The following is a 16,060-nucleotide window of genomic DNA, read 5'->3' on the forward strand; positions in this document are numbered from 1 at the left end:
GGTGTCATCGGCTCTTCCACACGTTGCTTTGCAACGCATCAGGAATTGGATTTGCAAAAAGCAACAAGTGAAAAAAGAAAAGATCAACGAGTTATTTCAACAAAGGAGGAAGACACCGCAGATAAAGAAACATAGAAAAACATAGACGACAGGAGCAGGAGTAGGCCATTTGGCCCCCCGAGCCTGCTCCGCCATTTAATGAGATCATGGCTGATCATCCAAATTCAGTACCCTGTCCCTGCTTTCTCCCCATATCCCTTGATCCCTTTAGCCTTAAGAAATATATCTAACTCCTTCTTGAATATATTTAATGAATTGGTCTCAACTGCCTTCTGTGGTAGAGAATTCCACAGGTTCACCACTCTCTGGGTGAAGAAATTTCTCCTCATCTCAGTATTAAATGGCTTACCCCTTATCCTTAGACTGTGACCCCTGGTTCTGGACTACCCCGCCATCGGGAACATCCTTCCTGCATCTAGTCTGTCTAGTCCTGTTAGAATTTTATAAGTTTCAATGAGATCCCCTCTCATTCTTCTAAACTCCAGTGAATATAAGCCCAATCGACCCAATCTCTCCTCATACGTCATTCCTGCCATCCGAGGTATCAGTCTGGTGAATCTTCGCTGCACTCCCTCCATGGCAAGAACATCCTTCCTCAGATAAGGCGACCAAAACTGCACACAATACTCAAGATGTGGTCTCACCAAGGCCCTGCACAACTGCAGCAAGACATCCTTGCTCCTGTACTCGAATCCTCTCGCTATGAAGGCCAACATATCATTTGCCATATTAACCGCCTGCTGCACCTGCATGCTTACCTTCAGCGACTGGTGCACAAGGACACCCAGATCGTGTTGCATTTCCCCTTCTCCCAATATATTGCCGTTCAGATAATAATCTGCCTTCCTGTTTTTGCCACCATAGTGGATAACCTCACATTCATCCACATTATACTGCATCTGCCATACATCTGCCAAATCACCCAACCTGTCCAAATCATCCTGGAGTTTCTCGGCATCCTCCTCACAGCACACACGCCCACCCAGCTGTGTGTCATCTGCAAACTTGGAGATATTACATCTAGTTCCCTCATCTAGATCATTAAAATATATTGTGAATAGCTGGGGTCCTAGCACCGATCCCTGCGGTACCCCACTAGTCACTGCCTGCCTGCCACTCGGAGAAAGACCCGTTTATGCCAACCAGTTCTCTATCCAAGTCAGTACCTTACCCCCAATCCCATGTGCTTTAACTTTACATGCTAATCTCTTATGCGGGACCTTATCGAAAGCCTTCTGAAAGTCCAAATACACCACATCCACTGGTTCTCCCATATCCAACCAGTTGCATCCTCAAAAAATTCCAGTAGATTAGTCAAGCACGATTTACCTTTTGTAAATCCATGTTGACTTTGTCCGACATTCACTGTTTTCCAAATGCATCTTTTATAATGGACTTTAGCATTTTCCCCACTACCGATGTCAGGCTTACCGGTCTATAATTCCCTGTTTTCTCTCTACCACCTTTTTTGAATAGTGGGCGTTATGTTCCTTAATAACTAGACATTCTTATTATGAACAGCTAGCTTAGAGCTAGACATTTATTCATGCCATGTGGACTTGTACAGCATCTTGTAGAGGCAGCCATCTTGACTACTGCTTTCTGGGTAGCCTAGTGCATTGTGGGTAGTGTAGACTTAAACACATTCAACTAAACACACAGCAGTATACAGCTCTATAGCTCCACCTAGTGTACTATTCTAGAATGACATGTTATTGATCATTACATCCCCCTTTCTTTGAGGTTAAACAAAATCATATCAATCAACCTCAATTAACTTTCAAGAAAAATGATAAAGATGATATCAGTAACACTTTTGCTAGTGCTCTATAAACATAAACATTTTCAAAGCTTTACTTTATACTCAAAGATTAAGTCTATCAGGCTTTTTTACTTCATGTGTGGATCTTCTTAACACAGGTAAGTCTGATGTGTTTTCATGAGATTGTTCTGGTGGTGAATGACAAGGTTCAGTTGCGGCATTGTCATCGATTTGCTGTTGGATAGCTTCTTGTGTTTTTAGGAGGGAACGGCGGTTCCTCCTGAGAATCTGTCCTTCCTCAGTTCTAACAGTGTATGGTGTGGAGATGCCGGTGTTGGACTGGGGTGGACAAATGTAAGAAATCACACAACACCAGGTTATAGTCCAACAGCTTTATTTGAAATCACAAGCTTTCGGAGCGCTGCTCCTTCATCAGGTGAAGTGGAGAGATGCATAAAAACAAAGCTTATATAGTCAGAGAATAATGTCAGATGTTTACAGGTAATCTTTCTAACTGCCATTTGTTCCTTTCGGGATCTTGTCTGCTTTCTTTTAAAAAAAAATGCAGAGGTGTGATAAATGGCAGTTAGAAAGGTTACCTGTAAACATCTTACACTGAACTATAAAGGCCAGCCATTTTGCTGCAATGACTTTAGTGCTTTGGATTTCTGGACAGAGACCAAGGAACAGACCTTACTGATTTGGGACAACATAGGAGAGGTATTTTTGGCTTCTGGCCAGAGCTTGGAAATTTGACTCTTTGTGATTTCACTGTTTGCAAGTTTATTATGGGGGCTGCATGGGGTTCCAACCCTCAGTTCCAGCATTATGTACGAAGGGCTCGCAGACGCTGTGTGAGAGGGGCAGCCATGCCTAGACGCAGAGGGGCCATCAGGCGTCGGCAACGTAGGCCTTACCCACTCAGGGAATACCGGCAGCAGGTGTCCTATCTCACCATGACTGCCGCGCATTGTGTTAAGAGGCTGCGCTTCAGAAGGGAGGTGGTTGCAGAGATCTGCCAGCTGCTTCACAGAGATCTGCGTCCACAGCTGATGTGCAGGACGTCTCTGTCGGTGGAAGTGAAGGTCACGGTGGCTCTGAACTTTTATGCAAGCGGCTCCTTCCAAGCCGCTGCTGGGGACATAGCGAACATCTCCCAGTTCGCCGTGCATTGCTGCATCCGGCAGGTCACCGATGCCCTTTTCGCAAGGAGACACCAATTCATCTCCTTCCCCATGACCCTAGAGAGGCAGGAGCAGCGTGCAGTCGGATTTGCCAGGATCGCCGACTTCCCCATGGTGCAGGGCGCCATTGACTGCACGCATGTGGCTATGCGGGCACCTATCGACAATGCCGAGGATTACCGCAACCGGAAGGGCTACCATTCCCTCAATGTACAGCTGGTGTGTGACCACAGGCAGCGCATCCTAGCTGTCAATGCCCGCTTTCCAGGAAGCAGCCACGATGCATTTATCCTGCGCCAGACTACTGTGGCTGACATGTTCGAGGCACAGCCTCCACCAAGGGGTTGGCTTATTGGGGACAAGGGCTACCCTTTGTGCACATGGCTCATGACCCCGCTCCGCGTGCCCAGGACCCCTGCGGAGGAGGCATACAACGAAAGCCATCAAGCCACAAGGAACATCATAGAGCAAACGATTGGCGTCCTGAAGCAACGGTTCCGCTGCCTGGATCGATCCGGCGGATCTCTACAGTATTCGCCGGATAGAGTCTCCCAGTTCGTCGTCGTTTGCTGCATGCTGCACAACCTGGCTATCTGCAGGACTCAGGCACTGCCACCTCACGTTGGGCCACCACCTCAGGAGGACGAGCAGGAGGACCATGAGGAGGAGGAGGAGGAGGAGGAGGAGTACCAGCCCAGGAGGGAGCCACAAGGTCCAAGGGCCGTCCGCCGGCGGCTTATTGAATGACACTTCTAGGCCCCCTGTCAGGGAATGGCTTGTGGCAATGAACGCACCTGAATGCAGCCGCTCCGCAAGCCCTCAGCCGGTTAACGCAACAACCACTTGAAACATGACACCTGGACAAGCTGAATAAATAAAAAGCTTTATTTAACAAACTCAGGGCCCTTCCCACATGAAACAGAAAAACAGACAAGACCCCCAAAAAACAGTGAAAAACATATCTTACTCCCACAACCTGGGGAGGAATAACAAAACTTGTCAATCCAATTGGCCTTCATCTTCGGCCTTTCCAAAATAAGCCCCCCCTCTCCAGAACACAAACACCCCCATATAAAAAAAACAGTTGCCGACACCCTCTACTTGGTGTGCCGAGAGGGCGAGTCCTTGTGCAGGCTTCTCCGGCCCCTGCCCGACCTGTTGCTCCGCCTCAACCTGGGCCCTGTGGGTGTTGGAAGGCTGGGGGAAGGCTCCTGAGGGCCGCAATGCGTAACGGCAGATGCCCTTGGGGGTCGGCCTAGACGAGGTCCGGCCCTGGAGGGTCCGGCTGCTGACTGCTGCAGCTGGGCAGCATCAGTCTCTGCAGCAGCTCGTCGCACCTTGGCTGGGGGAGTGGCAGTGGCGGCTGCAGCAATGGGGGCAAGCTGGCTGATGCCAGGCGCTCGCTGGTCGCCAGAGACATTGGCACTCGGCCGGGCTGGCACTGCAGCAAGCGCAGCAATCTGGTGGAGGCCAGACCACTGTGCTGCAGCAGGGCGGCGGGTGCCCTGTCGATGCTTCCGTGACACAGCGAGTGTGGCAGAAGTGAGTACCCGAACTGCCCTGTTCTGTGCCCGCATCAGATCAGCCAGTGTCTGCACGGCACCACTCATGAACTCGCGACTCGCGTCCTGTGCTGCTGCGAGTTGGTCGACACCCCTGGCCTGTGAGTCCCCGAAAGCGGCCACACTATGAGCCAGGGACTCAATGGCCGGAGGCAACTGTCCCACAACCCCCATGAACTCGTTGTGGTGCCGCTCGGAGGCCGCGGACATTTCATCAAGGAGGCGCACCTCCTGGGCGAGGACCGTCTCCGGACTGGAGGGCGGACTCTCCATCTGGGGAGAAGGCAGCCGAGCTGCCCGACCCTTCCCGCCTGCCTGGACGCCACTGGGCCCAGGAGCTGCACCCCCCTGCAACACTTCCCCCTGGCTCTCCTCCAGGCAAGACGTGTCCCCTCCATTGCCATCCCCTGGCGCGGATGAGGGTTCCCCCGATGTGCCGCCTTCCTCTTGGTCCTCGTCGTCCTCCTCTTCCGAGGGACTGGCACTCTCAGCTTCATGGACCTCCTCCTCACCAGCTGAAAGCAGGAAGGCACAAGAGTAGCTTTAGAGTGAGGACAGGGCGTCAGCAAGGGAGGCATGAGTGGTGGCATTATGCGCATTGGTCGGACAGTGGCAAAGGATGTAGATCTGAAGCGCAAGGGGAACGAGAGAGGTCCAAACGGTCATGTCCTTACCATTGGGGCCCAGCACAGGGTCGGCATCTCCAATAGCAACGGGGCCAACCACCCGGCCACGCATGAGTCGAGCCACGTGCTCCTCCAGGTCACTGAGCTCCTGGAACTGGCCACGGCCTCCCCCGGTGACATTACGGCTCTTCATATTCTTGGCCAGCTTGGCCTGCAAGAGAAAGGACGGCCTCTAAGTACAGTGTGTTGCCCTGTTGTTGTCTGCACTGCCTCCCATGGTCGAATAGCATGGCCAGTGTGGTGCCCTGTTGTTGTGTGCACTGCCTCCCATGGTCGAATAGCTTGGCCAGTGTGTAAAGTGCAGAAAGTGCTATTGATGATCATGCCAGTGCCATAGCTGCGGGAGGAGGGATGGCCATTAGGCCTTTGAGGTCCCTTTGCCCATAATGTGAGGTACACATGCAAGGATGAGGAGGACACTGGAAAGGGTACTCACCCTGACCATCCGAGTGAGGTCGTTGTACTTCTTGCGGCATTGGTCCGCACTCCTGGGGACATCGCTGGTGGATGACACCCTGTGGGCGATTTCCCTCCAGGCTCTCCTGTACTGCCTCCTGGGAGCCTTCTTGCCACTGTCCGGGCACAAGATCTCTCTTCTCTTTTCAAAAGCCTTAAGCAGCACCCTCAAAGCATGCTCTGAGAAGCGCTGCGCTCGTTCACGGGCCTTCTGCATGGCTTCAGGCGCTATTTGGGTCCACCAGCAGTGTTCAGGCCTAGCTGCAGGGCTCCACTATCCAGGGTGTGGCAACAGACAAAGTCGACCCTTCCCCCTTTAAGAGCTGGCCGGCGTCAGGGTGTCTGCTGTCAATCAAAACATGACCGCACCTGCGCTGCGCCCGGCCTCGGCGTTATCAGTCCGCACCGCCGGCTTAGCGCCTAAAGATAGGAGTGCAACACCAGTTTCAGCGCTCGCCCAAACTCCTTGGCCAAATCTACTGAATTTCGGCGAAGTGGCCTACACTTTCCGGCGGGCGCTAACTTTAGCGCCCGCCCGACTTTAGCGCCCCAGAAGTGGCGCAACTGAATTTCTAGGCCTGTATCTTTTACTGTTTCTTCTGCTATTTGCTTTGATTTTGTGTCTGACACAGGCAGCGCAGCAGCAACCATACTCACATGAACATCCACGTCTTCTTCAGTAGAGCTCACATGACTCATTGTGGGTGCTCGGGATAGTGCATCTGCTAACACTATGTATTTGCCTGGTGTGTAGATCAGTTCAAAGTCATATCTTTGCAGCTTCATCATGAGTCGTTGAATCCTTGGAGACATCTCATTCAGATTCTTTTTTATGATGGCAACCAGTGGGCAGTGGTCTGTCTCAACTGTGAAGGTGGGAAGTCCATATATGTAGCCATGAAACGTTTCTAGTCCAACTAACAAGCCTAGACATTCCTTTTCAATCTGGGCATATCGACACTCAGTATCAGTCATAGACCTGGAGGCAAAGGCAACAGGCTTCCAATCTTCACCCTCTGCTTGTAGCAAGACCGCGCCTAGGCCATCTTTTGATGCATCCGTTGACACTTTGATTCTCTTTGTTGGTTCAAAGAAAGTGAGTACAGGTGTGGTTGTCAGCACTGTTTTGAGGTTCATCCACTCTTGTTCATGTCTTTCTGTCCATGCGAACTCATTTGTTTTATGTAGCAGGTCTCGCAGACAGGTTGTCTTGGCTGACAAGTTAGGAATGAACTTTACAATGAAGTTTATCATCCCCATGATGTGTAGTACTCCTTTGTTGTCAGTGGGTCGGGGCATTTTGAGTATGGCGTTTACTTTTTCCATATCTGGCTCTATTCCTTTACCAGATGGAATATCTCCTAGGAAAGTGACTTCCTGGACGCCAAACTGACACTTGGCTTTGTTGAGCTTCAGTCCATTCCAGCGTATGCTCTGTAGCACTTTAGTCAGTCTCTCATTGTGTTCTTTCAGTGTGGAGCCCCAGATGATGATGTCATCAACATAGACCCGGACTCCTTCCAGACCTTCAATTATGTGTTCCATCGCTCTATGAAAGATTTCAGATGCAGATATTATCCCGAAAGGCATTCTGAGGAAACAATACCTGCCAAATGGTGTGTTGAAGGTACAGTATTTGGTGCTCTCTTCATCCAGTTTTAGTTGCCAAAATCCTTGTGAGGCATCGAGCTTTGTAAAGTATCTGGCACCTGACATTTCACTGGTGATTTCTTCTCGCTTGGGAATCTGGTAGTGTTCACGTTTTATGTTTGCATTTAAGTCCTTTGGATCCATGCATACTCTTAGATCATTGTTCTTTTTCTTTACACATACCATTAAGTTAACCCAGTCTGTTGGCTCTTCGACTTTCCTGATAACTCCTAGTGTGGTCATTCTGTCCAGTTCATTCTTGAGCCGGTCACACAGGGGTGCTGGAACTCTCCATGGAGCCTGTACCATTGGCTGAGCATCCTCCTTTAGCTGGACCTTGTAAGTGAATGGTAAAACTCCAAATCCTTTGAACACATCCTGGAAATTACTCACTACAGAATCCACTGAGTCACCTGGTCTGCTTATGGCACAGTTTATACGGTAGACTCTCTTGACCAGTTCTATGTCCTCACAAGCTTTGTCACCTAGTAGTGAATCAAGTCCTTCAGCCACAACAGAAAACATGAGATGATGCACTTTGTCTTTGACTGTCACTTTAAGTCTGCATACACCTAAGCTATCTATTTTCTGTCCATTATATTCCTTCAGTAGTACTGACTTTTTCTGTATTTTGGGCTTTTCTTTCATAAGTTTGCTTTTGCCCTAGTGTCTAGTTTCAATGTAACTAATGCTCCATTTACCTGCAGTGGGATCATCCATTTGTCCTCTTTTACTGCATTAATTTTATGTTCAGTATTGTCCATATCTGAGGGCTGCACATTTTCTGTATCATTTTTGACATTGTCACATGACACCATTCATACAAAAAATGTCTCACTTAAATCAGTGTCCTCAATCATATTGACTTGTTGCCCTTTCTTTGTTGTTACTTTTGAAAAGCATTGTTTGGCAAAGTGATTCTTTCCATGACATTTTGTGCACATTTTTCCAAACGCTGGGCATTGTCTTAACTGGTGTTTGTAACCACAGCATTTACAATTAAAAATTCCTTCCTCCGATTGCTTTTCATTTCTGTTCTGCCCATGTTTCTTCCCTTTGTAGGACACAGCACCGACAGCAGCACTTACTACAATCGCATCATTATTGATTTCACTGAAAGTCTTGGCGTGCTGTCGAGCTAGCTCACTGGCTTGGCATATTTTCATAGCATTTTCCAATGTCAGTTCGGTTTCTCTCAACAGACGTTCCCTGACCTTTTTATCATGAATACCAAACACAATTTGGTCACGAATCATGGATGCTTTCAGCTCAGAGAAATTACATGTCTCTGCTTTCAGTTTCAGATCAGTCACAAAGCTATCAAAAGTCTCATTTTGCTGCTGTGTCCTTGAACAGAACACATACCTCTCATAGGTTTCATTCTTTTTGGGAGAACAATGAGTATCAAATTTCTTTAGCACATCATCTAATTTTTCTCTGTTCTCCTCTGGATTAAATACAAATGTATTAAATACCTCTATCGCCTGTGGGCCTGCAACCGTGAGCAGCAACGCTATTTTTCTTGCGTCTGGCTTCATACCGAATCCGATGGCAGCAATGTAGAGTTCGAATTGTTGTTTGAAAGTCCGCGAATTGTAGTCGACATTTCCCGTGAGATTCAAAAACTCCGGTGGCCTCAAATTCTCCATGTCGCTTTTCACAATTTTCAGCAGATCTTCACCAATCCTGGTACCATGTTATGTTCATTAATAACTAGACATTCTTATTATGAACAGCTAGCTTAGAGCTAGACATTTATTCATGCCATGTGGACTTGTACAGCATCTTGTAGAGGCAGCCATCTTGACTACTGCTTTCTGGGTAGCCTAGTGCATCATGGGTAGTGTAGTCTTAAACACATTCAACTAAACACACAGCAGTATACAGCTCTACAGCTCTATAGCTCCACCTAGTGTACTATTCTAGAATGTCATGTTATTGATCATTACAGTGGAGTTACATTAACTACCCTCCAATCCGTGGGAACTGTTCCAGAGTCTATAGAATTTTGGAACATGACCAGCAATGTATCTACTATTTCTAGGGCCACTTCCTTAAGTACCCTAGGATGTAGATTATCAGGCCCTGGGGATTTATTGGCCTTCAATCCCATCAATTTCCCTAACACCATTTCCCTAACACCATTTCCCTACAAATACTGATTTCATTCAATTCCTCCCTCTCATTAGACCCTATGTTCCCCGACATCTCTGGGAAGTTATTTGTGTCTTCCTTTGTGAAGGCAGAACCAAAGTATGTATTTAATTGGCCTGCCATTTCTTTGTTCCCCATTATAAATTCCCCTGATTCTGACTGCCAGGGACCTATGCTTGACTTCACCAATCTTTTTCTCTTCACATATCTATAGAAGCTTTTACAGTCAGTTTTTATGTTCCCTGGAATCTTACTCTCATGCTCCATTTCCCCCCTCTTAATGAATCCCTTTTTCCTCCTTTGCTGCATCCTAAACTGCTCCTAAGCCTCAGGTTTGTTGCTTTTTCTTGCAATTTGTATGTCCTCTCCTTGGATCTTATGCTATCCCTAATTTCCCTTGTTAGCCATGGTTGAGTCACCTTTTTTGTTTTACTTTTATGCCAAGTGGGGATGAACAAATTCTGTAGTTCATCCATGCGATCTTTAAATGTTTGCCATTGCCTATCCACCGTCAACCCTTTAAGTAACATTCCCCAATCTATCCTAGCCAACTGACACCTCATACCATCGTAGTTTCCTTTATTTAAATTCAAGACCCTAGTCTCTGAGTCAAATGAAGAATTAATGAAGAATTCTCTCATATTATGATCGCCCCGCCCCAAGGGGCCTCGCACAACAAGATTGATAATTAATCCTTTCTCATTACATCATACCCAGTCTAAGATGGCCTGATCTCTAGTTGGTTCCTTGACATATTGGTCCAGGAAACCATCCCGTATACACTCCAGGAATTCCTCCTCCACAGTATTGCTACTAATTTGGTTAGCCCAACCTATATGTAGATTAAAGTCACCCATGATAACTGCTGTGCCCTTATTGCACGCATTTCTAATTTCCTGTTTAATGACTGTTTAGGGGTCTGTATGCAACTGCCACTAATGTTTTCTGCCCCTTGGTATTTCTCAGATCTACCCATACAGATTCCACATCATCAGAGCTAATATCCTTCCTTACTATTGTGTTAATCTCCTCTTATACCAGCAATGCTACCCCACCTCCTTTTCCGTTTTGCCTGTCTTTCCTGAATATTGAATACCCCTGGATGTTGAATTCCCAGCCTTGGTCACCCTGGAGCCATGTCTCTGTAATCCCAATTATATCATATCCGTTTACATCTATTTGCGCAGCTAATTCATCCACCTTATTACGAATGCTCCTTGCATTAAGACACAAAGCCATCAGGCTTGTTTTTTTAACACTCTTAGACATTTTAGAATTATTATTTACTGTGGCCATGTTTGATTTACACCCTTGATTTCTCTGAGTGCCACTTTTGCTTTTCTCCTTCCTGTCTTTCACTTCTATCCTTGCATCCCTTTCCTCTGTCTCCCTGCACAGTTTCCCAGCCCTCTGCCATTTTAGTTTAAACCCTCCCCAACAGCACTAGCAAACACTCCCCCTAGGACATTTATAATGGGGAACAAAGAAATGGCAGATCAATTAAATACATATTTTGGTTCTGTCTTCACAAAGGAGGACACAAATAATCCCACAGAGATGTCGGGGAACATAGGGTCTGATGAAAGGGAGGAACTGAAAGAAATCAATATTTGTAGGGAAATGGTGTTAGGGAAATTGATGGGATTGAAGGCCGATAAATTCCCAGTACCTGATAGTCTACATCCTAGGGTACTTAAGGAAGTGGCCCTAGAAATAATAGATGCATTGCTGATCATCTTCCAACATTCAATGGAATCTGGAACAGTACCCATGGATTGGAGGGTAGCTAATGTTACCCCACTATTCAAAAAAGGTGGTAGAGAGAAAACGGGGAATTACAGACCAGTAAGCCTGACATCGGTAGTGGGGAAAATGCTAGAGTCCATTATAAAAATGTAATAGCAGAGCACTTGGAAAACAGTGACAGGATCGGACAAAGTCAACATGGATTTACAAAAGGTAAATCGTGCTTGACTAATCTACTGGATTTTTTTGAGGATGTAACTGGTAAAATAGATAAGTGAAAACCAGTGAATGTGGTGTATTTGGACTTTCAGAAGGCTTTTGATAAGGTCCCGCATAAGAGATTAGCGTGTAAAGTTAAGGCACATGGGATTGGGGGCAAGGTATTGACTTGGATAGAGAACTGGTTGGCAGACAGAAAGCAAAGAGTTGGAATAAACAGGTCTTTTTCCGAGTGGCAGGCAGTGACTAGTAGGGTACCGCAGGGATCGGTCCTTGGACCCCAGCTATTCACAATATACATTAATGATCTAGACAAGGGAACTAGATGTAATATCTCCAAATTTGCAGGCGACACAAAGCTGGGTGGGCGTGTGTGCTGTGAGGAGGATGCCGAGAAACTCCAGGATGATTTGGACAGGTTGGGTGTTTGAGCAGAAGCATGGCAGATGCAATATAACTTGGATAAATGCGAGGTTATCCACTTGGGTGGCAAAAACAAGAAGGCAGATTATTATCTGAATGGCAATAGATTGGGGGAAGGGGAAGTGCAACAAGACCTGGGTGTCGATAGCAAAATACTGCAGATGCTGGAAATCTGAAATAACAACAGAAAATGCTGGAAAAACTCAGCAGGTCAGGCAACATCCATGGAGAGAAATTTGAGTTGACGTTTCGGGTCGAAACCCTTCTTCAAAACTGGGTGTCCTTGTGCACCAGTCGCTGAAGGTAAGCATGCAGGTGCAGCAGGTGGTTAAGAAGGCAAATGGTATGTTGGCCTTCGTAGTGAGAGGGTTTGAGTACAGGAACAAGGATGTCTTGCTGCAGTTGTACAGGGCCTTGGTAAGACCACATCTTGAGTATTGTGTGCAGTTTTGGTCACCTTATCTGAAGAAGGATGTTGTTGCCATGGAAGGAGTTCAGCGAAGATTCACCAGGCTGATACCTGGGATGGCAGGAATGACGTATGAGGAGAGATTGGGTCGATTAGGCTTATACTCGCTGGAGTTTAGAAGAATGAGAGGGAATCTCTTTGAAACTTATAAAATTCTGACAGGAATGGACAGACTAGATGCAGGAAGGATGTTCCTGATGGTCGGGGAGTCCAGAACCAGGGGTCACAGTCTAAGGATAAGGGGTAAGCCATTTAGGACAGAAATGAGGAGGAATTTCTTCACCCAGAGAGTGGTGAACCTGTGGAATTCTCTACCACAGAAGGCAGTAGAGGCCAATTCATTAAATATATTCAAGAAGGTGTTGGATATATTTCTTAAGGCTAAAGGGATCAAGGGGTATGGGGAGATAGCAGGGACAGTGTACTGAATTTGGATGATCAGCCATGATCGCATTGAATGGCGGAGCAGGCTCGAGGGGCCGAATGGCCTACTCCTGCTCCTATCTTCCATGTTTCTATGACATCGGTCCCAGTCCTGCCCAGGTGCAAACCGTCCAGTTTGTACTGGTCCCACCTCCCCCAGAACCTGTTCCAATGTCCCAGGAATTTGAATCCCTCCCCCTTGAACCATTCCTCTAGCCACGTATTCATTTGAAATATCCTTCTATTTCTACTCTGACTAGTACGTGACACTGGTAGCAATCCTGAGATTACTACCTTTGAGGCCCTATTTTTTAATTTACCTGCTAACCCCCAATATTCAGCTTTTAGGACTTCATCCCGGTTTTTAGCTATATCGTTGGTACCTATATGCACCACGACAACTGGCTGTTCACCCTCCCCCTCCAGAATGCCCTGCAGCCGGTCCGAGACATCCTTGACCCTTGCACCAGGGAGGCAACATACCATCCTGGAGTCTCGTTTGCGGCCGCAGAAATGCCTATCTATTCCCCTTACATAGAATCCCCTATCACTATTGCTGTGCCGCTCTTTTTCCTCCCGTCCTGTGCAGCAGAACCTCCCATGGTGCCAGGAAGTTGGCTGCTGCTGCCTTCCCCCGATAAGCCATCTCCCTCAACAATATCCAAATTGGTATATCTTTTTGAGAGGGGGATGGCCACAGGCAACCCCTGCACTACCTGCCTGCGCTTACTACTCTGCCTGGTGGTCACTCATTCCCTTCCTGCCTGTGCAGCCTTTACCTGCGGTGTGACCAACTGAATAAACATGATATCCACGATTTCCTCAGCATCGTGAATGCTCCAGTATGTATCCATTTGCAGTTTCAGCGCTGCAATGCGGTCTGTCAGTAGCTGCAGTTGGATACACTTCCCACACACATGGTCGTGAGGGACACAGGAAGTGTCCCTGATTTCCCACATAGTGCAGGAGGAGCATGCCACGGGGCTGAGCTGTGCTGTCATGACTTAACCTTCAATTAATTTAATTTAAATTAAATCAAATCAATACCACCAATTACACTACAATTGAATGATATACTCAAAGGCCCTTGGTTATTAGCACTCCCCGATACACAACAGAGACCGTAGAAACTGTAACCATAAAAATTAAGACCTTCTAAACTTTATAAGCTATTTACCTTAACTGTCAAACTATAGAGTAGTATAAATACTCACCTGGCCGTACTCACCCAATCAGCTGCTTCCTCTTGACCGCGTCACTTTTTGAATCGTGGCATGGCTCTGGAATGCCACTGCTGGTCTGCGAGATTGACCGGCCTTTGAGAAAAAGCCCGCGAAAGTGAGTTTAAATACTCAATACTCTCCTGCTGCTCCCGACACCGGCCTCTTCCTACAGTGTGAAAAGTTTCTTCCACTCCTCACCTAACCCTGACTCACCCAAGTCGTAGCACTCTGTTGAAACCGCACTCAGTGCAAAATCGCACTTCAAAGCACGTTTTATAGGCCCTGAAACACGTTTTATAGGCCCTGAAACAAGGGAGACTTGTTGAGACTTGCTGAGCCCAGCTACAGGAGAACTAGTTTAATCTAGTTTCCCTAATTAACTGCCTTCAGCTGCACTGAATTGTAGGCCTTGTATATCCCTTTATACCCTGCTTAAAGCTGGGAAATTTAGATTTTAAACAGTAGCCCCTATCAGTAAATGTGGAGAGAGACACACAGGCTGCGAGATTTTCAGCAGCTCAGCTCTGCTCTGCTCGGTGCTGTGTGAACGGGCTGCTCCACACCCCGGCTGCTCACGGGGAATGTCAGTGCGGAGGGCCCAGAGGAGAGTGTACTAGGCGGGAGGCCCAGCACGGAGGACCCCAGGCGGGGGGCCTAGAGCGGAGTGGCTGGTTGACAGAAGCGGAGTCGGGAGATGCTGTGGGTGAGCATGCTGTACGGTTTCTAAGGGTGAAGAACGGTCTCGGGCCCGAATGAGTTCCAACGGCCCCGCTTGTGCTCCATCTGGTGGCCAAATGTAAGAAATCACACAACACCAGGTTATAGTCCAACAGCTGTGAGGTTTTGTTTTGGTGATGGGATCAGGTTTGTGCACCGCCATTTTGGTGGAGGAAAGACAGACTGTTTCCACCTGTAGCATGGTGCATGAGCGGCCATACGATGGGAAAAGAGAACGGAATAAATGTGGGAAAAAAAGGAAAATAAAAGGAAGATAAAAAGCAAAACAAAGTAATATCGGCAAGGAATAATGAATGTCTTGATGGCTGGGTCCTGTGAGTGATAATAGCAAGAAGAAGGAAATTTGAGTAGTCGTTTTCTTCTTTTACGGAATTTGAGAAAGTGGTCGGCTTCTTTTCTGTGGAAAAGTTGAAGACTGTGGACAAGGATCATGACATTATATGGTTAGATAACATCAAGTGAAAACGAAGCGTTATTAGAGTGCCAAGAGGACTGGCGTAGAACTGGTATTTACTTGTTTTGTTGAAGAAGTTTCGGATTTCTGGTTAAAAGTAGTTTACTTGAAGTTTTAATTGATTTCTGATATGGTTATGTGACTTTGTATATTGTGGTGTTATTTAGTGTTAAAGCCTTCCTCAATGTATGGACGAATGAACGCTCAAGTGAACGCACACATGCATACACAATGGAACTTACGTTCGACCGAATGAAGGGCCCTCGCTCCCCAGGATGAAGGTCGGCATCCTATTGGGCGAGCGTGAGGCCTGCCAGGATGGATGAACGAACGCACGTATGCACGCAGGTAGACAAATGACACACACGCATGCAGACATGCACAATGGAAGTTACGCTTGAGCGAATGAACAAATGGAGGAATGAATGACTGAATGATTGAGCGATGCCAGTAGGACTGGCGTATATGGGTTCTTTCTTTTCTTGGTTTATTAAATAGTGGCAGTTTGTACTGTAAACATTATTGATTTACCTGTAAAAATTTATTATTCTATTTATATTGTTGACCATAAAGCTGTTTTTGAGGCTTTATCCTTTTTATTGTGGTCAATGAATGTAATGGATTTACTATGTAACTGATGAGTTGTATAAGTACTGTTGTACTTGAATGTTAAAATTTAAAAAAAGGACAACAGGTTATACCAAGCAAAAACGAAGAGTTACTAGATTGCCAATAGGACTGGCGTAAAATTGTTTTTCACTATGGGTACCTGTACTGTTAATATTGTTGATTTTTCTGTAAAATTTACCACTGCATTTGTATTGTTAATCCTAAAGCTGTTTTTAAGGCTT

This window comes from Somniosus microcephalus, chromosome 1 (genome assembly GCF_052327205.1).
Source record: "Somniosus microcephalus isolate GS21.2 chromosome 1, FLI_Smic_1.0, whole genome shotgun sequence".
Classification (NCBI taxonomy): Eukaryota; Metazoa; Chordata; class Chondrichthyes; order Squaliformes; family Somniosidae; genus Somniosus; species Somniosus microcephalus.